A 26815-nucleotide genomic window follows, 5' to 3' on the forward strand; every position below is an offset into this window, starting at 1 on the left:
TCAAGATTGTTTATGTAATGCTTTATGTAACAAAGCCTATTACGGAAATGTTTACAACGAAGACCATTATGGAAATGCCTATAACGAAGTGCAACTGTCTAAGAATTTACCACAACAACAGACATTTCAGTAGGTCACTGTTTTTTTTTTTTAGTCCCAACAACTGGGTCTTTAGTTGCAGAGACCCTGGACATCTAACCCAACATTTAGAAAAGAGAACACTTCCCCCTTGGAATATCGATGTCCTTACATGGGACATCGGACCGGTATTAATGTCTACCTATGCCACATTTGAGTGTGAATGCTTAGTGTACCAGAGTACCTTGAAAGCTGTGAGAAAGGCCAAGGGATATTAAAGTAAAAAAAAGTACAGTTTTGTACCTACCATAAATGTAGATGTTCGAGTGCTCATACAGCTGCAGTCATAACAGATGGGTTTATCCTGCCGTCAGGCGGGTCCTCGGTCGGCCGAATTCCAAAGTCTAGGTCCGGCGTCGGTTGTCATCGCTTCTTCCTTGACGTCAGTGCGTCAGTGGTATAAAAGAGAAAGCCAACGCCATTTTCTTCAGTTTTTCTTGCCCCAGATGTCAGGTGCCCCCAGAAGGAAGGCAAACATAATGTTATGCAAAGATGCAATGTTGATAAATCAAAAACAGTAGTTGCAAGCAAATACACCATAAAAGAATACCCCAAAAAGGTTATATGAAAAGTGTTTGTCATAAGGCCTGTCCTAAGAGGGGTTGGAGGGAGGGAAACCTGGACTGCAGCTGTATGAGCACTCGAACATCTACATTTATGGTAGGTACAAAACTGTACTATGTTCATCGTGCATACAGCTGCATTCATAACAGATGGGTAGAATCCCAAAGCTAAGTAAGGGTGGTAGGCACTAAGTGGAACTAGGAGGGGCTAGGATGCCCTTCAGGATTGTTGTGGCAAAGCCCGCTCTAGATTTTGAGTATAGTGGGAGGTGATAGTGCTTGGAGAAAGTTTGCACTGAACTCCAGGTGGCTGCTTCCAAAATGTCCTTGGTAGGGACCCCGCTGAGGAAGGCTGCAGAGGTATCTGTGGCTCTGGTGGAGTGGGATCTGATGCATGCAGGCACAGTTTTTCCATGAAATGAGTAACAAAGGCGTATGCAGTGGGCTATCCATTTTGAAATTGTCTGTTTGGAAATAGCTTTTCCCTGAGCACCTACAGCATAGGACACAGAGTTGCTCAGATTTCCTGAATGGTTTTGTTCTGTCCAAGTAGTACCGTAGTTGTCTGTGAATGTCCAAGGAATGTAGTAGTCTTTCCCCTTTGTTTTGTGGATTAGGATAAAAGGTAGGTAAGTGTATAGTCTGATTCAAAGCTACACTGTATACTACCTTTGGCATAAAGGTAGGATTGGTTTGTAAGGAAACACTGTCCTGATGGAAAATGATGAATGGTTGCACAGACATGAGGGCCTGAAGCTCCGAAACCCTGCGTGCTGAGGTGATAGCCAGAAGAAAGGCTGCTTTCCATGACAAGTACTGTAACTCTGTTGAAGAAGCTGGCTCGAAGGGAGGAAGGGTCAGCTTTTCCAGTACGTAGTTGAGGTCCCAAGCAGGGACTGGTGGTTTATATTCTTTGCCCCTCTGAGGAACTGCCTTAAGAGAGGGTGAGAGAATAATGGAGGATCTGTGTTGTATTGTGCAGAAATGGCTGAAGCGTGGATCTTGATGGAGGAGAAGGAAAGTCCATTGTTTAACATCTCAGCTAGGTACTGTAAAATTTGAGGTATATTTATTACCCAAGGATTCTGTCCCTTTTCAAGATTCCAGGCATAAAACCGTTTCCATTTGGCAGAGTAAGCCTTTCTAGTCAAAGGTCTTCTGGCCTCCAAGATGACGTCCTGCACCTCCTTGGAGAGGAGAAACTGTTGGGAAATCAAGGAATTCTCCATGCAGCTAGATTTAGAGTTTTGAGATGGCTGTGAAGGGTTTTGTAGTTGTGCTGGGACAACAGAAGAGGGACTAGAGGTAGGATCCATGGTGGGGAGTGTGTCAGGCTCCTCAGGAGCGGATACCAGTGTTGTCTTGGCCAGTCTGGAGCGATGAGAATAATTTTCGGCCTCTCTGCTCTGGCTTTTAATAGTACTTTGGGCAGCAGAGGAAGAGGCGGAAAGGCACAGACTGTCAGTGTTGCCCAATTGAAGGAAAGTGCGTCCACTTTCCAGGCCTGTGGATGATAGGTCCTTGAACAAAATTTTTTCAACTGGCAATTTCTGTGGGTAGCAAAGAGATCTATGTCTGGCTGTCCCCATGCCTGAGTTATCTTTGTGAAAAGTTGAGGATGCAACTTCCATTCGTGTGGATCTGTCATATTTCTGCTTAGGTTGTCTGTCAGTGTGTTTTCCTTCCCTGGCAGGAATTGTGTGCCTGCACTTGAATTTGCAATTCCAGTGCTGTGTTCCATAGGGTCATGGCTTGCCTGCACAGGGGGTATGAATGAGTTCCCCCCTGTTTGTTTATGTACCACATCACTGTGGTGTTGTCTGTCCTTATCAATAGCTGGCCTGGATGCAGTAGGTCTTTGAAGGTCATAATAGCCTTTTGCACGGCTAGCATTTCCTTTTGGTTGATGTGGAGGTGCTTCTCTTTTCAGGTCCATTTTCCCTGAATGCACTGATCTGTCATGTGTGCTCCCCAGGCGTAGTCTAAGGCGTCTGTTGTGATGATTTGAGTTGCTGGAGGTACACAGAAACGAAGACCTGTGTTTCTTTGGCAAGCTTGAGTCCACTACAAAAATTCCTTTTGAAGGCATGGAATGAGTGGGATAATTGTTTCCAAGCTGTGGCTGTGTTGAGACCATAAGTTTTTCAGGTACCATTGAAGTTTCCTCATATGCAGCTTTGCACATGGGATTAGTAGGATGCAAGATGCCATGAATCCCAGAGCCTGCAGGATTTTCCTTGCAGTTAGCCTGGTGTAAGTTGCCATTTTTCTGAAGTATTGAGACAGTTGCCCTTGCATGTCTGGCGTGAGGTAGGCCATCTGGGTGGTTGTATCCAAGCTGGCACCCAGGAAAATTATTTGTTGAGAGGGTATTAGTTTTGATTTCTTTTTGTTGACTGTATATCCCAGGAAGTTCAACAGTTTTATTACAAACGCCAGGTGCTGCAGTAGTATGTCCTTGCTGTCCACTTGGATCAGGCAGTCGTCCAGATATGGGTAGATTTGTATCCCTTGTAGTCTGCAGAAGGTGATTACTGATGCCAGACATTTCGTAAACACTCTGGGCGCAGTAGATAAGCCAAAGGGCAATGCAGAAAATTGGTAATGGGTTGAACCTGCAAGAAATCTGAGGTATCTTCTGCAATCTTGTCTGACAGGGACATGCAGGTATGCCTCCTTGAGGTCCAATGTTACCAGCCAAGACTCCTTGCCCAGCATGGGAAGAAGCTGCTGTAATGTGAGCATCTTGAATTTTGGCACCTGTAGATATGTGTTTAGGATGGATAGGTCTAAGATAGGTCTCCAATCTTTGTCTTTCCTCGGTACCAGGAATAGTCTGGAATAAAACCCTTGACCTTGTTCTTTTGCAGGTACCTCTTGAATCGCTTTCATGTCTATGAGAGCTGAAACTTGTTTTTGTGCCTCTGCCCTTTGATTTTGTGGCAGGTTTGGCATGCCTCTCATTTTTGGAAGGGTGTGAAAGTGGAACCTGTAGCCTCTGTCTATAATGTCTAGAATCCATTTGTCTTTTGTAACAATATGCCAATTGTTTGAGAATAATGTCAATTTTCCACCCAAAGGTGCTGCCATTAAAGCTTTGCTTGGCAGGTGTAGGGGGAAGTCATTGTGTCTATTTTCTAAAAGACTGTGATCTATCTTCTCCACCTCTTGGGGTTGGTGCTTGCCACTGTCTGGCTCTGAAGGATCCTTGAGGTTGCCCTCTGCCCCTTTGAGGTCTGTCTGTGGCTGGAAAGGACCAATTTTTTGAAGGCCAGTTTCTGCTGAAACGTGGAGGCTGTACCTGCAGGAAATCTTTCACTGTTTGCATTGATTTCGCTTTTTCCTCCATTTTCTTTAGCACCTCCTCAGCTTTAACACCAAACAATACATCTTTTTGAAGAGGTGCATCTAATAATTTAGCTTTGACATGATCTGGTAAGGTTTGCTCTTTGAGCCAAGCATGCCTACGTATAACAGACCCCGTAACAGCAGCTCTACATGAGGCCTCTAAAGCATCAAAACCACACTGCAAGGTATGTTTTCCCACTTGCTCTGCACCATGCAACAAATCCTGCAACTCTTTTAAATCTGGTTGTTCTGGTTGTGTCATCTTGCTTTTCAGCAGAGATATCAAAAACTGTTGATACTTTAACATATGGAACTGACAGTTTAATGCCCTCATGGTTAAAGTGGCCGAGGTGTACACCTTTCCCCCCCACCTTTCTAAAGCTCTGGAATCTCTCTCTGAAGGTAATGGATTTTTAGCAGTAGAGGCCTTAATTCCCTTGGGACCCTGTGAAATTGTTTCTGGGTCAGCAGTATGGCTTTTATATAGGAACTGGTGAGAATCAGGAACCCGGTAAAACATGTCTGGTTTAACAGGAGCTGGAGGCAAAGAATCAGGATTAAGGCTGGCTTCTGTGTACACATCATCCAATATATCTAAAACAGGAGGGATAGCCAGAGGCCTATGCTGGGAGAGCAGAAGAAATTCCCTGAGCCTTTTTTTAGAATCTGAATAATCTTGGCCTTCCCAGTGAAAGTGTTCCCTCAATGTATGCAGGGTTTCCCCAAAAGAGAAGTCCTCAGGGGGGGGAGACTGAGGGAATAGACTCCTCAGCATCAGTCTTCTAATGGAGAATAGGCATAATCCTGGTCCTCAGATAGTTCTGAGGTAATAGAAGCTTGATCTGAGGAAGGGTAGTCTTCCTCTAATCTGGGCCTTTTGTCAGAGGGGGGATGAGAACCCCTGATAAGAGTAATCAAATCCTCAGCCATTTTAAGCATCTGTTTTTTAGGCATGCTGCCTTGAGAGGAGGTCTGAGGAACCTGTTTTTTGGATTTCATGGCTGCTTTAGATTTAGTGAAGGCTTTAACAGAGAAGGACGAAGTTCTGAAGACCCCTTGAGAAATGGCAGGCCTGTCTAAATTCTGAGTATCCCCGCCAGGAGTGGCGTCGGGATCTGTAGGAATGGGGGCCGAGGAGCCCGCGACCTCGGGTACTGAAGACACCGGTAATGCTTTGACATCGGTACTCAAAGGCTGCGTAGGCGCCTCGCTGAGTAACAGAGAACTGGCAGTCGGCCTTAGCGTGGTTTCAGTAGGTGGTGTGGACCTCGTGTGTCGGTCCTTATCTTTGCGTTTTTTGCTCAAAACTGGAGTTGGAGTATCCGACGACATAATATAATTAAATTTTTTGCCAAAAAAGTGAAGGGCGAACTCTGCCCGACGCTTAATAGTGCGCTTATTGAATCTAGCACAAAAACGGCAGGCCGAGACATCGTGGTCTGGGCCTAAGCAAGGTATACAGAAAGAGTGGAAATCCTTATGCGGTATTTGCTTCCCACATGAAATGCAATTATTAGCTTTGTCTGACATCGGTCTGAGGCAAGAAAAGTTTCCCCAACGGGGTACTTAGCTTTCAAGAAGATTTCGGCTGAAATACTTTCGTAAATCACAGGAGCTGGCCGACCGGCACCTGCGAACTGCTTCTGCTTCGGGCACCGCACGCCAAGAAAGACTGGAGTAAATGGCGTCGGCTGCCTCTTTTATACCCCTGACGCACTGACGTCAGGGAAGAAGCGACGACAACCGACGCTGGATCTATTCTTTGGAATTCGCCTGACCGAGGACCCGCCTGATGGCAGGAAAACCCATCTGTTATGACTGCAGCTGTATGCACGATGAACATCTACCCTCAGCTATTTAGGAGAGGGCATAGGAAATAACAGGGCAGGGTTCTTTGTTTAGATCACTGCTGCAATATTCTTGATCACTGAGACAGTTTCCAGAGCTTCAGCATGAAAGGCAGGTGTCCTGAGAGGGATTCCCTGTGGCATGGTTGTAAAAAAGGTATGACTCGAGAAGCAATGCTGTATCTGTAGTGATTTGAAAATGTGTGCAGATGGCTGCATCCACAATAGCCTGAGTGCTAATTCATTGCTGTAGCTTTGTTGCTTACATTGGGGCTTCATATGTAATGCTTCCTCAAGAAATTGCTTGATCAGCATTAGGCTGTCTAAGGGTGGCTCTAACGGTAGACAGGGTGATATGGCGGAGATTAACTAACAGAGATGTAAGCCAAACCTGCTCAAAAAACTTCACTACAATACTGGAGAGCCATGGATACCAGTTCTGTGCTATGGTCTTTTCTCATTCTCAGGGCATCAGTAAGAAAAAAACATCTTCCATTTGGATACACATGATTTTCAGGGTGGCTGGATTTCTTGCTTCCTTGATGATAATCACCATGTTCTGTTTGTATTGATGTCTAAAGCCAAAAGTTTCAAATCATCCAGGCTGTATGCTGTAGTGACTTCAGGATGGGATGCATGAAGGGTCCTTTGCTCTCAGTGAGTAGGTCCATTTTCCACTGGACATACCCATTAGAATGGAAAACCAGTACTGCCTGGTCCAAAAGACTACTGCAAGTATCATCTGTTGTCTTCCCTGTGTAAGCTTCTGGATCATCCTCGCGAGCAAGGAGATTGAAGAAAAAGCATTGAAAAAAAAAAAAAAAAACCTGCCCAGCTGAAGGAGAAGGTGTTCATTCTCCAAGCTTGGCTGCATGGTGCTCTTGGGCAGAATTTATTCAGTTGCCTGTTGGCTGGTGATAAATGCATCTGTCAGCAGAACATCCCACTCACTTTCAAAAAAACACCTCTGTTAACATTCATTTGTGTGGGCCAGCTTTCAACCTGCTGAGCTGGTCTGTCACTGTATTTTGCTGAGACGGCATGCAGAACACTAAGGATCATCTGATTCTGCAAGGTTAGTTCCCAAGCAGTTACTACTAATCTGCAAAGCGTGTAAGTGCTGCTCCCTCCCTGCTTGCTGACGCATGACATGACCATGGTGCCATCCATCACTATTTGGAAGACACAATATGTCCGAATTTGTTTAAGGCTTTGGGAGCTTGACAGCTTGAATCAATGTCATTGTGCCTTTCACTCCTATGTGCTTCTTCCTTTGGAATGTATGTGACATCTTTTGCACTGAGTGTTAATGCTCCAAAAGCCAGGTTTGAAGCTTTTGTCGTCACATTCTGGTTGGGTAGTCCCTGAATAATATAACCCACGTCTTTCCTGACTTGCACCACACAAGCTCCTTAAAAAGTCCCACTCACACATAGCAGCAGCAAAGCTAAATAAACTGGAAATAAAGCCCTATTTCAAAGGCTGGATTGCAAACTGGCTCACAGATACTCAAAATAGGGGAAGTTACCTCCAAAAGAGACCAGTCACCAGTGGAGTCTTCTAGGGTTCTGTACTTGGACCTCTCCTGCTTGGCATCTACTTTTCTGAAGTAAAAGCCAATACCAGATGGAGCTGGCTGATTATGTTTGCAGATGACTGCAAGCTAGGAGAAGTCACTGAATCCCCAAATGACGTAGCCTTCCTGCAGGAAAGTTTGCCTCAAATAAATAAGGGTTGCCAAAATTATGGACTGAAACTAAATGCCAAAACATAATTACATACTTTGGTAAGTCATCTGCTTCGGAGAAAGTACAGTTGTGTATACTTACCATAAATGTAGATGTTCGAGTGTATTCACTGTTGTAGTCATCACATTTGGGTTATCCCTGCCAGGGTAGCCCTCAGCTGGCCCTAACACCAGAGGCTTAGTATTTCTGAGTCGGTTGCTGTCGCTTCAGGACTGACGTCAGGTCTTCAGTAGTATAAAGTAAGGCTGCCAACGCCATTACATCAGTTCGCTTGCCCTAACCTGTCAGGAGCCCCCAAGTAGGAGCCAAGTTCTGGTGGAAGAACCCCACCAGTAGAAAGTAAATACCAATATGTCCCTTGTAAGGAAAAAGAAGAAAACAGGGGGATGGAGAGAAGGAAACCAGGACTGCAACAGTGAATACACTTGAACACCTACATTTATGGTAAGTGTACACAACTGTACTATGTTCTTCGTGTTTCACTGTTGCGGTCATCACATTTAGGTGGATTCCCAAAGCTGAGGAAATGGGTGGAGGCAGCCAAGGAAACTAGGGGCTGGCTAGGATGCTCTACAAGACTGCAGAGGCAAACTCTGCCCTGGATTTGGAGAAGAGAGGCAGGTGGTAATGTTTGGTAAAGGTGTGAACAGATGTTCAGGTGGCAGCCTCCAGGATGTCCCTGGTGGGGACTCCTCTGAGGAAAGCTGCAGAGGTGGAGGCTGCTCTGGTGGAGTGAGTCCTCACCCCCTTGGGGGGAGGCTTTCCATGTTGTTTGTAGAAGAAATGGATGCAGTGTGCTATCCATTTGGAAATGGTTTGTTCGGAGATGGCTTTGCCTTCTGCTCCTGTAGCAAAGATAACCAGCAATTGATGAGGCTTTCTGAAGGATTTAGTCCTGTCTAGATATAATCTGAGCTGTCTGTGCACATTTAGAGAGTGCAGGAACCTTCTTCCCTGCTCTGGGGATTAGGAAAAAAGGTGGGCAAATGAATGGATTGGTTGCGAGCCACACTGGACACCATCTTGGGCATGAAGGATGGGTTAGTCCTGAGGGATACCCTGTCAGCATGGAAGATGATGAAGGGTTCCACAGTCATGAGTGCTTGCAGCTTGAAGACTCTTCTGGCTGAAGAGATGGCCAGAAGGAAAGCGGTCTTCCAGGAGAGAAATTTTAGCTCTGACGAAGAAGCTGGTTCGAAGGGGGGCAAGGTGAGCTTTTCCAACACAAAATTAAGGTCCCAAGCTGGGGTTGATGCTCTTCTGGGTGGCCCCCAGTTGCTAGCCCCTCTTAGGAACTGCTTGATCAAAGGATGTGAGAAAAGGGGCTGCTCAGTGGGAAAATAAGCAGAGATGGCAGAGGCATGAATTTTAATAGATGAAAAAGAGAGGCCACTGTGCAGCAGGTCAGCTAAGTAATCCAGGATGAGAAGGAGGGAGGGCTGTGCCGTATTTGCTCCCTTAGCCTGAATCCACGTGCAGAACCTTTTCCATTTGTCAGCATAAAACTGTCTAGTGCTAGGGCATCTGGCCTCATGTATAACATCTAGAACCTGTTTACTGAGGTTGGCAGATTGATCTGGGGTTAGGGAATAAGTCAAGCTGCCAAACTGAGCGTCTGCAATTGGGGATGAATGAATTCACCTTCCTTCTGGGCCAGGAGGTTTGGAATCTGAGGAAGATGCCATGGTGGCAGTGGGGACAGGCTGCGCAGAAAGGAGTACCAGTGCTGGCGAGGCCAGTCTGCAGCTATAAGAACTGTCCTTGGTTTTTCCTCCTTTATTTTGAGCAGTACCCTGGGATGAGAGGTAGTGGAGGAAAGGCAAAGACCGATAGATTGACCCAGGGAAGGACAAGGCATCCACTTTCCAAGCCATGCACAGTGATGCTCTCTGGAGCAGAATTTGTTGAGCTGATGGTTGGTGTGGGAGGCAAAGAGGTCTACCTTCGGCGTGCCCCATTTCTGAGTTATTAGGGTGAAGGTTCTTCTGTTGAGCTGCCACTCATGTGGGTGCAAAAGATTTCTGCTCAAGTGGTCTGCCAGAGAGTTGAGAGAACCTGGTAAGAATTGTGCTAACAGGTGGAGTTGCATGGCAGAGGCTGTGTGCCAAAGGGTCATGGCCAGCCTGCACAGACGGTAGGAGTGAGTCCCTCCCTGCTAGTTGATATACCACATCACAGTGGTGTTGTCTGTTTTGATCAGGAGAGCCCCTGGGGAGAGAAAGGGCTTGAAAGCTATCAAGGTGTGCTGGACAGCCATCATCTCTATTTGGTTGATGTGCAGATGGATTTACTATGGGCTCCATTGACCCTGTATGCACCTGCCGTCCAGATGTGCACCCCAGGCATAGTCTGATGCGCCTGTGGTGAGTGTCTGGGCAGCAAGGGGTGGTGAGAAAGGTAATCCCTTGTTGTGGGAGCATGCTGTTGCCCACCAAAGAAAATCTTTTCTGAGGCAAGGTATTATAGGTATAAGAGTCTGCAGGGTCTTGACAGTGTTAACACCAAAGGCTTTTTAGGTACCACTGAAGTTTCCTCATATGCAGTCTGGCATATAGAATGAGTAGTATGCAAGATGCCATGAACCCCAGAGCTTGCAGGATTTTCCTTGCAGATAGCTGGGGTCTGGTGGCTAGTTGGGAGAAGTAGGCTGTGAGGAAAGTTTGCTTTTCTGGTGTAAGGAATGCCATATGGTATGCTGTTGTCCAGGCTTGCTCCCAGGAATATAATTCTTTGGGTGGGCACCTGTTTGTATTTCGTTTTGTTGATTGTATACCCTAGGGAGATTAGTAGGGAGTTTACAAAGGCCAGGTGCTTAAGCAGCTTTTCCTGGCTGTCTGCCTGAATTAGGCAGTCTAAGTATGGGTAAATCTGGATATTCCCTTGTCTGCAAAAGGCAATGGCCGGAGACAGACATTTTGTGAAAACTCTGGGAGCAGTAGATAAGCCAAAGGGAAGCACACAGAACTAAAGTGCTAAGATCCTGCCCTGAAACTGAGATATTTCCTGCATGATTCCCTGATAGGAATGTGGAGGTAGGCCTCTTTTAGATCTAGGGTGGCTAGCCAAGCATCCTTGGACAGCATGGGTAGCAGCTGCTGGAGGGCGAACATTTTGAATTTTAGGATCACCAGGAAGGTGTTTACAATGGATATATAGAGGATGGAGTGCCAGGTGCCCCCTTTTCTGGGTACCAGAAAAAGTCTGGAGTAGAAACGTTGGTCTTTCTGTTCTGCAGGAACGTGCTCTACTGCCCTCATAGAGAGCAGGGAAATGACTTGCTTTTGCGCCTCTGCCCACTGGTTTGGAGGTAGCTCTGGGAACCCTTTTGGAGTTGGAAGGGTGTGGAAAGAAAATTTGTATCCCTGGGACACTATGTTGAGAACCCAGTGGTCGTTGGTAATGGTGGCCCAGGTGTTTGCATGAAAGGAGAGTTTTCTTCCTAGGGGTAAGTGAAGGTGGGCAGAGGGAGGGGTGGAGGAGGAGAGTCATTGTGAATTCTTACCATAAAGGGGTGGCTTAGAACTCCCTGGTTTTGAAGTGGAGGTAGTCCACTGCTTAGATCTCTGCATTCCCTGTAGCTGCTGTCCGGGGGAGTCTGGTTCCCCGTGGTCTGGGCTGAACTGGCCTAGTGGGAGCTGAAAAGGACCAGTGCTTGTTGGGGCAATGCCTGCTGGACCTGTAAGAAATCCTTAACTGTCTGCATAGATTTTGCTTTTTCCTCCATCTTTTTTAAGACCTCTTCTGCCTTAGTGCCAATAAGTTGTCTTTGTGCAAGGGAGCATCCAACAATTTAGATGGTCTGGCAAGGGCTGTTCCTTAAGCCATGCATGCCTTCTCATTACAGAACCGGTGACTGCTGCCCTGCAAGAAGCTTCTAGGGCGTCAAAACCACAATGTAAGGTGTGTTTAGTTACTTGAGCTGTAAAATGCATTAACTCTTGTAACTCTTTAGATTATACACAAGCAGGAAAGGAAGACATTTTTTGTTTGAGGGTTCCAGGGTCATCATCATCATCTTTCGGCTGTTCCCATTAGGGGTCGCCACAACGGATCACCTGTTTCCATTTCTTCATGTCCTCTGCATCTTGCTCTGTCACACCAACCACCTGCATGTCCTCTCTCATCACATCCATAAACCTTATCTTAGGCCATCCTCTTTTCCTGTTACCTGGTAGCTTCATCCTTAGCATCTTTTTCCCAATATACTCAGCATCCCTCCTCAGCACATGTCCAAACCAACGTCCTCTTGCCTCTCTGGCTTTGTCTCCAAACCTTCCAACCTGGGCTGACCCTCTAATATACTTATCCCTAATCCTGTCCACCCTAGTCACACCCAGTGCAAATCTTAACATCTTTAACTCTGCCACATCTAGCTCAAACTCCTGCCTTTTTGTCAATGCCACTGTCTCCAACCCACATAAAATAGCTGGTCTCACTACCCTCTTGTAGACCTTCCCTTTCACTCTTACAGGTACTCATCTGTCACAAATCACTCTTGACAATCTTTCTCCACCCACTCCATCCTGCCTGTACTCTCTTCTTCACCTCTTTTCCACACTCACCGTTGCTCTGAACTAGTGACCTCAAGTATTTAAACTCATCCTCCTTCGCCACCTCTACTCCTTGCATCCTCAACATTCTTCTATCCTCCCTCGCATTCACACACACATATTTTGTATTAGTTCTGCTTAACTTTATTCCTTTTCTCTCTAGAGCATATCTCCATCTATCCAGGGTCTCCTCCACCTGTTCCCTACTCTCACTACAGATCACAATGTCATCTGCAAACAACATAGTCCATGGGGACTCCTGCCTGATCTCGTCTGTCAACCTGTCCATCACCATTGCAAATAAGACGTTGCGAGGAACCCAAAAACAAATAGTTACCACTGCGCTATCTTCTCAGGCAACAAACGGAGGAAACTCAGCAAACAGCAACTCCAGCCAGACGTTTACTGAAACAACTCACGAACATAAAATAATACAATTGTTTTCCAAGGTTCTTTAGTGATACATAAATATTTCCTAGGTTAAGCGCTTTCACCTACCATATATAGGCTTCTTCAGAACAACCTCCTTTTAAAAAATCACCATTTAAATAACATTTTTGGCGCGAAGATGCAACTGCAGGTAGTTGCGCTTAAAGTTATACGCACCATGGTTTATAATTAAACACATTTATTTGATAACTTAAAAATAAACCTAAATTTGTATAATTTTATATATATTATTAACTAATAATGTCATAATCTCCTCTACATACGCTCTGAATGAATGAATGAATAACAAATGTTATCAATACGTGACAAGTTTCGTTAGCACAACATATGGCTTCTTTCATACTTTCAAATGTACATATGTTGAATAAATATAATGTACATGTTATAATGTGCAAAAACATGTTCACATAATATATTAAAACTTCCCTTAATAAAAAACATTAATAGTCTGTTAATTGTATATAATAATGAAATGAAGTGTTATAAAAATAAAAATTAAGTAATTAATATTGTTTTAAAAAAATATATTTGTAAATTGTGTGTACAGTAAATAATTTAAATGATTAACACTATAGAAGTTTGTGTGCAAAATTAATATTCAGTGTGGTTTACTCACCATAAAGCACAACAATTAATATGTGTGTGTATTATTGTGTCAATAAAATAATGAATGTATAAATATTTAATACTAGAAAAAACGTTTGGTAATAAAAAGATTTTTTGTTAATAGAAATCCTTCATATAGTCTTATGCTGTTAAAATATATACATTATTGATGCAATTGTATGTTCATATTTGAATCAATAAAATTGATTTAACAGATGTATCTAGAATAAAACTTAACTGTCTAACCATAGATATAACATTCAATATATATAACAAAGATAAATATTGTTCAAATACAATTTTAAACATAACTATGTTTCAAAAACTATGTTACTAATTCAATATAAAATAATTCAATATTATAAATTAAATGTTAAAAAATTCAATGTTAAAAATTCAGTTATATAATTCAATTTTTAAAAAATTCAACTTTTAATTCTTAAAAAAATCAATTTTAAAAAAGTCAAAGTTAAAAACATCTTGTGTTGTTGTTGAAAATATTTTGTGATAAAAAATATATATATTTCACATACAACTTATAATATTGATGACATAATTCGAAAGGACTTTCACTGTTTAGTTAACAAAGGTTTTACTGCTATGGTGTCATTCAAACCCGGTGTTGTAGCTGCATCAGTAAATAACTGCCACCATATTTCTTTATAACTAAGTAGATCTTTGATACTACCCCCTCTCAATTCTGGTTTAATGTGTTCTAAAATACCAAATTTAAAATTGTGTTCCTCACCCTCACAATCCACATGTCTATATAGTGCGTTGTTTTTATCCTTTCTTCTAATACAGTAAGAGTGATCATAAATTCTCCTTTTGAAAGCCCTCACAGTTTTTCCAATGTAGAATGCCATACATTCAACACATTTGGCAATATAAATTACAAAGGGTGTGTTGCAGTTACCCTTAGCAAGTCTAATAACTGTCCTGTTGCTATTGTCTAAAACGAGTTCAGTTTGCCCCATAATGTACTTGCATTGATTGCAGTTTCCACATCTTTTGGTAGATGTTGGTCCACCACTTTCTCCACTTTTAAAGTTAGTCTCTTTGCCAGATTCTAATATTCTCTTCAAATTGTATGACATCTTATAAACTATAAGGGGCCTTTCTCCTAAAATTCTAGATAATTCTGGGTTAACTCGAAATATGCTCCAATGTTTTTCCAAAATTTCCTTGATTTTGTTTACAAAAGGGGTGTAAGGTAATATACAAGCCTTTTGATATTTACTACAATTATTTAAATCTTTTCTTGTTCTGCTGGAACAATGGCACCTAGTAATGGTTGATATTTTTGCTCTCTCTGGGATATAACACACTGTTTAACATCATGTAACATTTTTCTATTATATTTCCTCTCATAAAACAAATTTGTAATATATTCTATCTCCGCAAGCATTTCATCATTTCTAGATGTCATCCTAGCCGCCCTGATTATCTGACCTTTATAAATGTTACACATCTTCTTAGGATGATTACTATCATAATGTACGTAATCATTTGAAAAGGTATTTTTTCTAAATATATTTGATTTAAAACCTTTTCATCATGTGTCACAATAGTATCAAGATATGCTATACCTTTGTTACTAATAGTATGAGTGAATTTTAAAAAAATCACTACTATTGTTGATGAAGGTTATAAAGTTATTCAATTCTTCCATGTTACCCTTCCATAACATATAAATGTTGTCTAAAAACCCTGTATAATGGATAACATGTGTAAATAATTCATTTTGAATAAAATTTCTTCTTCCCAATATAACATTACAAGGTTGGCAAATATGGGTGCACTTGCTGAACCCATTGCCACCTTGCATTGTTTAAAATATTCACCTTCAAATAGTATAAAGTTATTCTCCAAAACTAGTGACATGCAATCCATAATTAGACATATTTTATCCCAATCCAGGTTGGTATGTTTCCTAATACTTTCACAAAACATATCCAAACCTTGTCTGTTGGGAATGCAGGAGAATAAGTCAATGACATCTATTGTCACATAAAAAAGATTATTTGTTTCAATGTGAATGGGATATTTTTTTAGAAAATCCCATGAGTCCTTTAACAAGTGGGGAATACCAAGGTAAATTTCCTTAAGCCAAATATCAACTGCTTTACCTAAGGGAAAAGTTTTTGCTTTGCTACCAGACACTATAGGTCTGAAGGGGGGATCTTTTATATCTTTGTGTATTTTAGGAATCCCCACCAAAACCGCCAAAATAGGATGTTGTACTTTCAAATAGTTATAAATGTCGTTGTTAATGCGGTTATCAATCCAAAATTCCTCTAGATAAGAGTTAATCCTCTGATAAGCTATGTTTATCTCATTTAAAGAAATTGATTCATAATTGCCAGTTTCAGTGAGAAGTGCGTTTAACTTCGCACTATATTCTATTTGATCATATATTACTATCCCCCCTCCCTTGTCAGGTTTCATCAATCGAATATTGTTGGTGTTTCTCAATTTTCTGAGTTCTTCCCTTTCATCCTTAGTTAAATTGTCATTAATTTTATGTCTCCTAACTATGTTGGATAATTTGTATAAATCCTTGTGTAACTGTTTTTCAAAAAGCTCTACCATTGGGGTCATATAAGGAACAAATGTACTTTTACTTTTTAACAGTGTTTCTCCTTTGCCTATTTCTGGATTAATCTTGTTATTTTTGTTTTGAAACATAACTGATAGGTTGAGTTTACGTGTACATAATTTGGTTTCAACCAAATGGTCAACCAAATCATATTTAGGTGTAGGTATAAATTTCATTCCTTTAGATAATAATCTATAATGTACTTCTTCAACCTGAAAATTTGTATAACTGTAAATTTTAAACTCATCCAATCTCTGAACCCCACTGTCCTTAACACCAGGTTCCACTGTCAAATTACTTGTGTCACTATTTTTAACTTTTAATACCCCATCCATTTCATTCCCTTGTGGTACATTGGTTATTGGTTGTAACTTCTGTTGTAATTTCCTACCGTACCCTTTTTTTCCAATATTGGGGATTCCAATTCCTCTGAAAATTTTGTTTGTACCCTCCCTTGTCCTCATAACCTTCTTAATTACCATCATCCACATTTCCTTCCTTTTCCCACATGTTCCTTTCTTTATTTCTATATAATTGGTCATCATAAAATTGATTCAGATGTATAAAAAGATTTTGTTAATAGAAATCCTTCATATAGTCTTTACAATTTTAAACATAACTATGTTTCAAAAACGATGTTACTAATTCAATATAAAATAATTCAATATTATAAATTAAATGTTAAAAAATTCAATGTTAAAAATTCAGTTATATAATTCAATTTTTAAAAAACTCAATTTTTAATTCTTAAAAAAATTAATTTTAAAAAAGTCAAAGTTAAAAACATCTTGTGTTGTAGTTGAAAATGTTTTATGCTAAAAAATATGTTTCACATGCAACTTATAATATTGATGACATAATTTGAAAGGACTTTCACTATTTAGTTAACAAAGGTTTTACTGCTATGGTGTCATTCAAACCCGGTGTTGTAGCTGCATCAGTAAATAACTGCCACCATATTTCTTTATAACTAAGTAGATCTTTGATACTACCCCCTCTCAATTCTGGTTTAATGTGTTCTAAAATACCAAATTTAAAATTGTGTTCCTCACCCTCACAATCCACATGTCTATATAGTGCGTTGTTTTTATCCTTTCTTCTAATACAGTAAGAGTGATCATAAATTCTCCTTTTGAAAGCCCTCTCAGTTTTTCCAATGTAGAATGCCATACATTCAACACATTTGGCAATATAAATTACAAAGGGTGTGTTGCAGTTACCCTTAGCAAGTCTAATAACTGTCCTGTTGCTATTGTCTAAAACGAGTTCAGTTTGCCCCATAATGTACTTGCATTGATTGCAGTTTCCACATCTTTTGGTAGATGTTGGTCCACCACTTTCTCCACTTTTAAAGTTAGTCTCTTTGCCAGATTCTAATATTCTCTTCAAATTGTATGACATCTTATAAACTATAAGGGGCCTTTCTCCTAAAATTCTAGATAATTCTGGGTTAACTCGAAATATGCTCCAATGTTTTTCCAAAATTTCCTTGATTTTGTTTACAAAAGGGGTGTAAGGTAATATACAAGCCTTTTGATATTTACTACAATTATTTAAATCTTTTTCTTGTTCTGCTGGAACAATGGCACCTAGTAATGGTTGATATTTTTGCTCTCTCTGGGATATAACACACTGTTTAACATCATGTAACATTTTTCTATTATATTTCCTCTCATAAAACAAATTTGTAATATATTCTATCTCCGCAAGCATTTCATCATTTCTAGATGTCATCCTAGCCGCCCTGATTATCTGACCTTTATAAATGTTACACATCTTCTTAGGATGATTACTATCATAATGTACGTAATCATTTGAAAAGGTATTTTTTCTAAATATATTTGATTTAAAACCTTTTTCATCATGTGTCACAATAGTATCAAGATATGCTATACCTTTGTTACTAATAGTATGAGTGAATTTTAAAAAAATCACTACTATTGTTGATGAAGGTTATAAAGTTATTCAATTCTTCCATGTTACCCTTCCATAACATATAAATGTTGTCTAAAAACCTTGTATAATGGATAACATGTGTAAATAATTCATTTTTGAATAAAATTTCTTCTTCCCAATATAACATTACAAGGTTGGCAAATATGGGTGCACTTGCTGAACCCATTGCCACCCCTTTGCATTGTTTAAAATATTCACCTTCAAATAGTATAAAGTTATTCTCCAAAACTAGTGACATGCAATCCATAATTAGACATATTTTATCCCAATCCAGGTTGGTATGTTTCCTAATACTTTCACAAAACATATCCAAACCTTGTCTGTTGGGAATGCAGGAGAATAAGTCAATGACATCTATTGTCACATAAAAAAGATTATTTGTTTCAATGTGAATGGGATATTTTTTTAGAAAATCCCATGAGTCCTTTAACAAGTGGGGAATACCAAGGTAAATTTCCTTAAGCCAAATATCAACTGCTTTACCTAAGGGAAAAGTTTTTGCTTTGCTACCAGACACTATAGGTCTGAAGGGGGGATCTTTTATATCTTTGTGTATTTTAGGAATCCCCACCAAAACCGCCAAAATAGGATGTTGTACTTTCAAATAGTTATAAATGTCGTTGTTAATGCGGTTATCAATCCAAAATTCCTCTAGATAAGAGTTAATCCTCTGATAAGCTATGTTTATCTCATTTAAAGAAATTGATTCATAATTGCCAGTTTCAGTGAGAAGTGCGTTTAACTTCGCACTATATTCTATTTGATCATATATTACTATCCCCCCTCCCTTGTCAGGTTTCATCAATCGAATATTGTTGGTGTTTCTCAATTTTCTGCGTTCTTCCCTTTCATCCTTAGTTAAATTGTCATTAATTTTATGTCTCCTAACTATGTTGGATAATTTGTATAAATCCTTGTGTAACTGTTTTTCAAAAAGCTCTACCATTGGGGTCATATAAGGAACAAATGTACTTTTACTTTTAACAGTGTTTCTCCTTTGCCTATTTCTGGATTAATCTTGTTATTTTTGTTTTGAAACATAACTGATAGGTTGAGTTTACGTGTATATAATTTGGTTTCAACCAAATGGTCAACCAAATCATATTTAGGTGTAGGTATAAATTTCATTCCTTTAGATAATAATCTATAATGTACTTCTTCAACCTGAAAATTTGTATAACTGTAAATTTTAAACTCATCCAATCTCTGAACCCCACTGTCCTTAACACCAGGTTCCACTGTCAAATTACTTGTGTCACTATTTTTAACTTTTAATACCCCATCCATTTCATTCCCTTGTGGTACATTGGTTATTGGTTGTAACTTCTGTTGTAATTTCCTACCGTACCCTTCGTTTTTTTCCAATATTGGGGATTGCAATTCCTCTGAAAATTTTGTTTGTACCCTCCCTTGTCCTCATAACCTTCTTAATTACCATCATCCACATTTCCTTCCTTTTCCCACATGTTCCTTTCTTTATTTCTATATAATTGGTCATCATAAATATTTTGTTTGTATGCTTTATTATTCCCTTCTTTATAACATCTATATACTCTATTATCTTTATATTGTGTTAAATCTCTATTTTCTTGCATTTCCTCTCACGGACTATTTTAGATTTACTTTCTACAATCAAAAATTGTTTTTGATATAAGTTATTCCATTGGTCAAACAATAAATCCTTTTCAATCTCCAAATTTAATTTTTCAACCTGACCAATAAGTTCCAACAATTTCTCATCATTATACTTAACATATTCATGTATTTAAAACCACACTCATCAAAAAATTCATTAAAATCCTTTATAATACCATCGTTGATGTCAATACCTAAAGGTAATTTAAAAAAACGAAGTCCCATTGGTACTATTTTTAGTGTCACACTCTTATGTAAATAAGCATTTTCAATTTTAATATTATCTAAATTGCACATCAAATTTCCTAATTTATAAATTTTGTCTTTAATGGTTAAATCATTTGACACTTTTTTGTTGGGGAACCCAGATTTCCCCTTATCAAAATTGTCAAAATTACAATCATTACATAAAAATTGATTAAACTTGCAAAAGTTACTATTTTCTTCTTCATTTCTTTTATAATTTAAATTTTTTTCAGTACCTTTGTTGCCCACCACAGTCCCTACTGTGTGTGCATAGGTTTTTACAGGCTTAACACGCTTGGACCTGGTGCCTGTACGAAACATTTCTTCTTGATCATCCTCAAAGTCGTATATAGAGAAGTCAAATGTGAATCCCGAGTCCATTAGATTTCATCTACAAAAGAATTGGGAACCTGCCCTGCTGGTAAATCAATGTTGGCACTGCCTTCCGAAACAGCCTTACGCTGTATTGTTTTGGTTCCCTCACACAAGCTTTCAGAGGTGGAATTCAGCTGGCTAGCTGTTACATAGGTATTTTTACCCTTTGGTATCGCACCCGGTTCTGCAGAGCTATTGACAATGTTGGAATTGTCTCTTATATTGCCTGCCGACATTTGGTCATGGTTGCTTTTAAATTTAGAGCTACCCGACCTAGCCGCATCTTTATTTATTATAGTCCTCTGCTCCCTGGCGATCCTATTGCCGTCTCTGCTATTGTCATTATCTTTGTGAGGGCTACGCGTACAGGAAGTACCAATATTTTTCAAATCCTGCTCCACTTTCAAAATGAACTCAGTCAATGTATGGGTTAGTTGTTTCAATTCACCACGTATTTCTGCCAGCTCATCGTTTACATTCACTTTATTGGCACTATTTGGGTTATCGTCATTAGCTGTTGGCGGCTTAACTGCTTTCCCCTCCATAACAACTTTAGAATTGAACAATTGTATTTGAACAATATTTATCTTTGTTATATATATTGAATGTTATATCTATGGTTAGACAGTTAAGTTTTATTCTAGATACATCTGTTAAATCAATTTTATCGATTCAAATATGAACATACAATTGCATCAATAATGTATATATTTTAACAGCATAAGACTATATGAAGGATTTCTATTAACAAAAAATCTTTTTATTACCAAACGTTTTTTCTAGTATTAAATATTTATACATTCATTATTTTATTAACACAATAATACACACACATTATTAATTGTTGTGTTTTATGGTGAGTAAACCACACTGAATATTAATTTTGCACACAAACTTCTATAGTGTTAATCATTTAAATTATTTACTGTACACACAATTTACAAATAGATTTTTTTAAAACAATATTAATTACTTAATTGTTATTTTTATAACACTTCATTTCATTATTATATACAATTAACAGACTATTAATGGTTTTTATTAAGGGAAGTTTTAATATATTATGTGAACATGTTTTTACACATTATAACATGTACATTATATTTATTCAACATATGTACATTTGAAAGTATGAAAGAAGCCATATGTTGTACTAACGAAACTTGTCACGTATTGATAACATTTGTTATTCATTCATTTATTTAGAGCGTATATAGAGGAGATTATGACATTATTAGTGAATAATATATATAAAATTATAAAATTATATAAATTTATTTTCATTTTTAAGTTATCAAATAAATGTGTTTAATTATAAACTATGGTGCGTATAACTTTAAACGCAACTATCTGCAGTTGCAGCTTCGCGCCAAAAATGTTATTTAAATGGTGATTTTTTGAAAATGAGGTTGTTCTGAAGAAGCCTACATATGGTAGGTGAAAGCGCTTAACCTAGGAAATATTTATGTATCACTAAAGAACCTTGGAATACATTTGATTTATTTTATGTTCGTGAGTTGTTTCAATAAACGTCTGGCTGGAGTTGCTGTTTGCTGCGTTTCCTCCGTTTGTTGCCTGAGAAGATAGCGCAGTGGTAACTATTTGTTTTTGGGTTGGTTTTCCTCGCAACGTTTGATTTCTAAAGTTGTTATGGAGGGGAAAGCAGTTAAGCCGCCAACAGCTAATGACGATAACCCAAATAGTGCCGATAAAGTGACTGTAAACGATGAGCTGGCAGAAATACGTGGTGAATTGAAACAACTAACCCATACATTGACTGAGTTCATTTTGAAAATGGAGCAGGATTTGAAAAATATTGGTACTTCCTGTACGCGTAGCCCTCACAAAGATAATGACAATAGCAGAGACGGCAATAGGATCGCCAGGGAGCAGAGGATTATAATAAATAAAGATGTGGCTAGGTCGGGTAGCTCTAAATTTAAAAGCAACCATGACCAAATGTCGGCAGGCAATGTAAGAGACAATTCCAACATTGTCAATAGCTCTGCAGAACCGGGTGCGATACCAAAGGGTAAAAATACCTATGTAACAGCTAGCCAGCTGAATTCCACCTCTGAAAGATTGTGTGAGGGAACCAAAACAATACAGCGTAAGGCTGTTTCGGAAGGCAGTGCCAACATTGATTTACCAGCAGGGCAGGTTCCCAATTCTTTTGTAGATCGAAATCTAATGGACTCGACGGGATTCACATTTGACTTCTCTATATACGACTTTGAGGATGATCAAGAAGAAATGTTTCGTACAGGCACCAGGTCCAAGCGTGTTAAGCCTGTAAAAACCTATGCACACACAGTAGGGACTGTGGTGGGCAACAAAGGTACTGAAAAAACTTTAAATTATAAAAGAAATGAAGAAGAAAATAGTAACTTTTGCAAGTTTAATCAATTTTATGTAATGATTGTAATTTTGACAATTTTGATAAGGGGAAATCTGGGTTCCCCAACAAAAAAGTGTCAAATGATTTAACCATTAAAGACAAAATTTATAAATTAGGAAATTTGATGTGCAATTTAGATAATATTAAAATTGAAAATGCTTATTTACATAAGTGTGTGACACTAAAAATAGTACCAATGGGACTTCGTTTTTTTAAATTACCTTTAGGTATTGACATCAACGATGATATTATAAAGGATTTTAATGAATTTTTTGATGAGTGTGGTTTTAAATACATGAATATGTTGATTAAGTATAATGATGAGAAATTGTTGAAACTTATTGGTCAGGTTGAAAAATTAAATTTGGAGATTGAAAAGGGTTTATTGTTTGACCAATGGAATAACTTGTATCAAAAACAATTTTTGATTGTAGAAAGGAAATCCAAAATAGTCCATGAGAGGAAATGCAGAAAATAAATAGAGATTTAACACAATATAAAGATAATAGAGTATATAGATGGTATAAAGAAGGGAATAATAAAGCATACAAACAAAATATTTATGATGACCAATTATATAGAAATAAAGAAAGGAACATCTGGGAAAAGGAAGGAAATGTGGATGATGGTAATTATGAAGGTTATGAGGACAAGGGAGGGTACAAATAAAATTTTCAGAGGAATTGGAATCCCCAATATTGGAAAAAACCGAAGGGTACGGTAGGAAATTACAACAGAAGTTACAACCAATAACCAACGTACCACAAGGGAATGAAATGGATGGGGTATTAAAAGTTAAAAATAGTGACACAAGTAATTTGACAGTGGAACCTGGTGTTAAGGACAGTGGGGTTCTGAGATTGGATGAGTTTAAAATTTACAGTTATACAAATTTTCAGGTTGAAGAAGTACATTATAGATTATTATCTAAAGGAATGAAATTTATACCTACACCTAAATATGATTTGGTTGACACCAAATTATATACACGTAAACTCAACCTATCAGTTATGTTTCAAAACAAAAATAACAAGATTAATCCAGAAATAGGCAAAGGAGAAACACTGTTAAAAAGTAAAAGTACATTTGTTCCTTATATGACCCCAATGGTAGAGCTTTTTGAAAAACAGGTACACAAGGATTTATACAAATTATCCAACATGGTTAGGAGACATAAAATTAATGACAATTTAACTAAGGATGAAAGGGAAGAACTCAGAAAATTGAGAAACACCAACAATATTCGATTGATGAAACCTGACAAGGGAGGGGGGAATAGTAATATATGATCAAATGGAATATAGTGCGAAGTTAAAACACACTTCTCACTGAAACTGGCAATTATGAATCAATTTCTTTAAATGAGATAAACATAGCTTATCAGAGGATTAACTCTTATCTAGAGGAATTTTGGATTGATAACCGCATTAACAACGACATTTATAACTATTTGAAAGTACAACATCCTATTTTGGCGGTTTTGGTGGGGATTCCTAAAATACACAAAGATATAAAAGATCCCCCCTTCAGACCTATACTGTCTGGTAGCAAAGCAAAAACTTTTCCCTTAGATAAAGCAGTTGATATTTGGCTTAAGGAAATTTACCTTGTTATTCCCCACTTGTTAAAGGACTCATGGGATTTTCTAAAAAAATATCCCATTCACATTGAAACAAATAATCTTTTTTATGTGACAATAGATGTCATTGACTTATTCTCCTGCATTCCCAACAGACAAGGTTTGGATATGTTTTGTGAAAGTATTAGGAAACATACCAACCTGGATTGGGATAAAATATGTCTAATTATGGATTGCATGTCACTAGTTTTGGAGAATAACTTTATACTATTTGAAGGTGAATATTTTAAACAATGCAAAGGGGTGGCAATGGGTTCAGCAAGTGCACCCATATTTGCCAACCTTGTAATGTTACATTGGGAAGAAGAAATTTTATTCAAAAATGAATTATTTACACGTTATCCATTATACAAGGTTTTTAGATGACATTTATATGTTATGGAAGGGTAACATGGAAGAATTGAATAACTTTATAACCTTCATCAACAATAGTAGTGATTTTTTTTAAATTCACTCATACTATTAGTAACAAAGGTATAGCATATCTTGATACTATTGTGACACATGATGAAAAAGGTTTTAAATCAAATATATTTAGAAAAAATACCTTTTCAAATGATTATGTACATTATGATAGTAATCATCCTAAGAAGATGTTGCATAACATTTATAAAGGTCAGATAATCAGGGCGGCTAGGATGACATCTAGAAATGATGAAATGCTTGCGGAGATAGAATATATTACAAATTTGTTTTATGAGAGGAAATATAATAGAAAAATGTTACATGATGTTAAACAGTATGTTATATCCCAGAGAGAGCAAAAATATCAACCATTACTAGGTGCCATTGTTCTAGCAGAACAAGAAAAAGATTTAAATAATTGTAGTAAATATCAAAAGGCTTGTATATTACCTTACACCCCTTTTGTAAACAAAATCAAGGAAATTTTGGAAAAACATTGGAGCATATTTCGAGTTAACCCAGAATTATCTAGAATTTTAGGAGAAAGGCCCCTTATAGTTTATAAGATGTCATACAATTTGAAGAGAATATTAGAATCTGGCAAAGAGACTAACTTGAGAAAGTGGTGGACCAACATCTACCAAAAGATGTGGAAACTGCAATCAATGCAAGTACATTATGGGGCAAACTGAACTCATTTTAGACAATAGCAACAGGACAGTTATTAGACTTGCTAAGGGTAACTGCAACACACCCTTTGTCATTTATATTGCCAAATGTGTTGAATGTATGGCATTCTACATTGGAAAAACTGAGAGGGCTTTCAAAAGGAGAATTTACGATCACTCTTACTGTATTAGAAGAAAGGATAAAAACAATGCACTATATAGACATGTGGATTGTGAGGGTGAGGAACACAATTTTAAATTTGGTATTTTAGAACACATTAAACCAGAATTGAGAGGGGGTAGTATCAAAAATCTACTTAGTTATAAAGAAATATGGTGGCAATTATTTACTGATGCAGCTACAGCACCGGGTTTGAATGACACAATAGCAGTAAAACCTTTGTTAACTAAATAGTGAAAGTCCTTTCGAATTATGTCATCAATATTATAAGTTGCATGTGAAACATATTTTTTAGCATAAAACATTTTCAACTACAACACAAGATGTTTTTAACTTTGACTTTTTTTAAATTGATTTTTTTTAAGAATTAAAAATTGAATTTTTTAAAAATTGAATTATATAACTGAATTTTTAACACTGAATTTTTTAACATTTAATTTATAATATTGAATTATTTTATATTGAATTAGTAACATAGTTTTTGAAACATAGTTATGTTTAAAATTGTATTTGAACAATATTTATCTTTGTTATATATATTGAATGTTATATCTATGGTTAGACAGTTAAGTTTTATTCTAGATACATCTGTTAAATCAATTTTATTGATTCAAATATGAACATACAATTGCATCAATAATGTATATATTTTAACAGCATAAGACTATATGAAGGATTTCTATTAACAAAAAATCTTTTTATTACCAAACGTTTTTTCTAGTATTAAATATTTATACATTCATTATTTTATTGACACAATAATACACACACATATTATTAATTGTTGTGTTTTATGGTGAGTAAACCACACTGAATATTAATTTTGCACACAAACTTCTATAGTGTTAATCATTTAAATTATTTACTGTACACACAATATGCAAATAGATTTTTTTAAAACAATATTAATTACTTAATTTTTATTTTTATAACACTTCATTTCATTATTATATACAATTAACAGACTATTAATGGTTTTTATTAAGGGAAGTTTTAATATATTATGTGAACATGTTTTTACACATTATAACATGTACATTATATTTATTCAACATATGTACATTTGAAAGTATGAAAGAAGCCATATGTTGTACTAACGAAACTTGTCACGTATTGATAACATTTGTTATTCATTCATTTATTTAGAGAGTATATAGAGGAGATTATGACATTATTAGTGAATAATATATATAAAATTATAAAATTATATAAATTTATTTTCATTTTTAAGTTATCAAATAAATGTGTTTAATTATAAACTATGGTGTGTATAACATTAAGCGCAACTATCTGCAGTTGCAGCTTCGCGCCAAAAATGTTATTTAAATGGTGATTTTTTGAAAATGAGGTTGTTCTGAAGAAGCCTACATATGGTAGGTGAAAGCGCTTAACCTAGGAAATACTTATGTATCACTAAAGGACCTTGGAATACATTTGTATTATTTTATGTTCGTGAGTTGTTT

The 26815-nt window shown here is 37.7% G+C and overlaps 1 protein-coding gene across 1 annotated transcript in view; it reads right to left on the reverse strand.

Moving 5' to 3' along the window:
• The window catches only part of PAXIP1 (PAX interacting protein 1), a gene marked incomplete in the record, with an annotated part of 1449657 nt that overhangs the window by 364072 nt on the left and 1058770 nt on the right, over positions 1–26815 (reverse strand).

Source organism: Protopterus annectens, chromosome 3.part1 (assembly GCF_019279795.1).
Source record: "Protopterus annectens isolate FY-2018-M chromosome 3.part1, PAN1.0, whole genome shotgun sequence".
Classification (NCBI taxonomy): Eukaryota; Metazoa; Chordata; order Ceratodontiformes; family Protopteridae; genus Protopterus; species Protopterus annectens.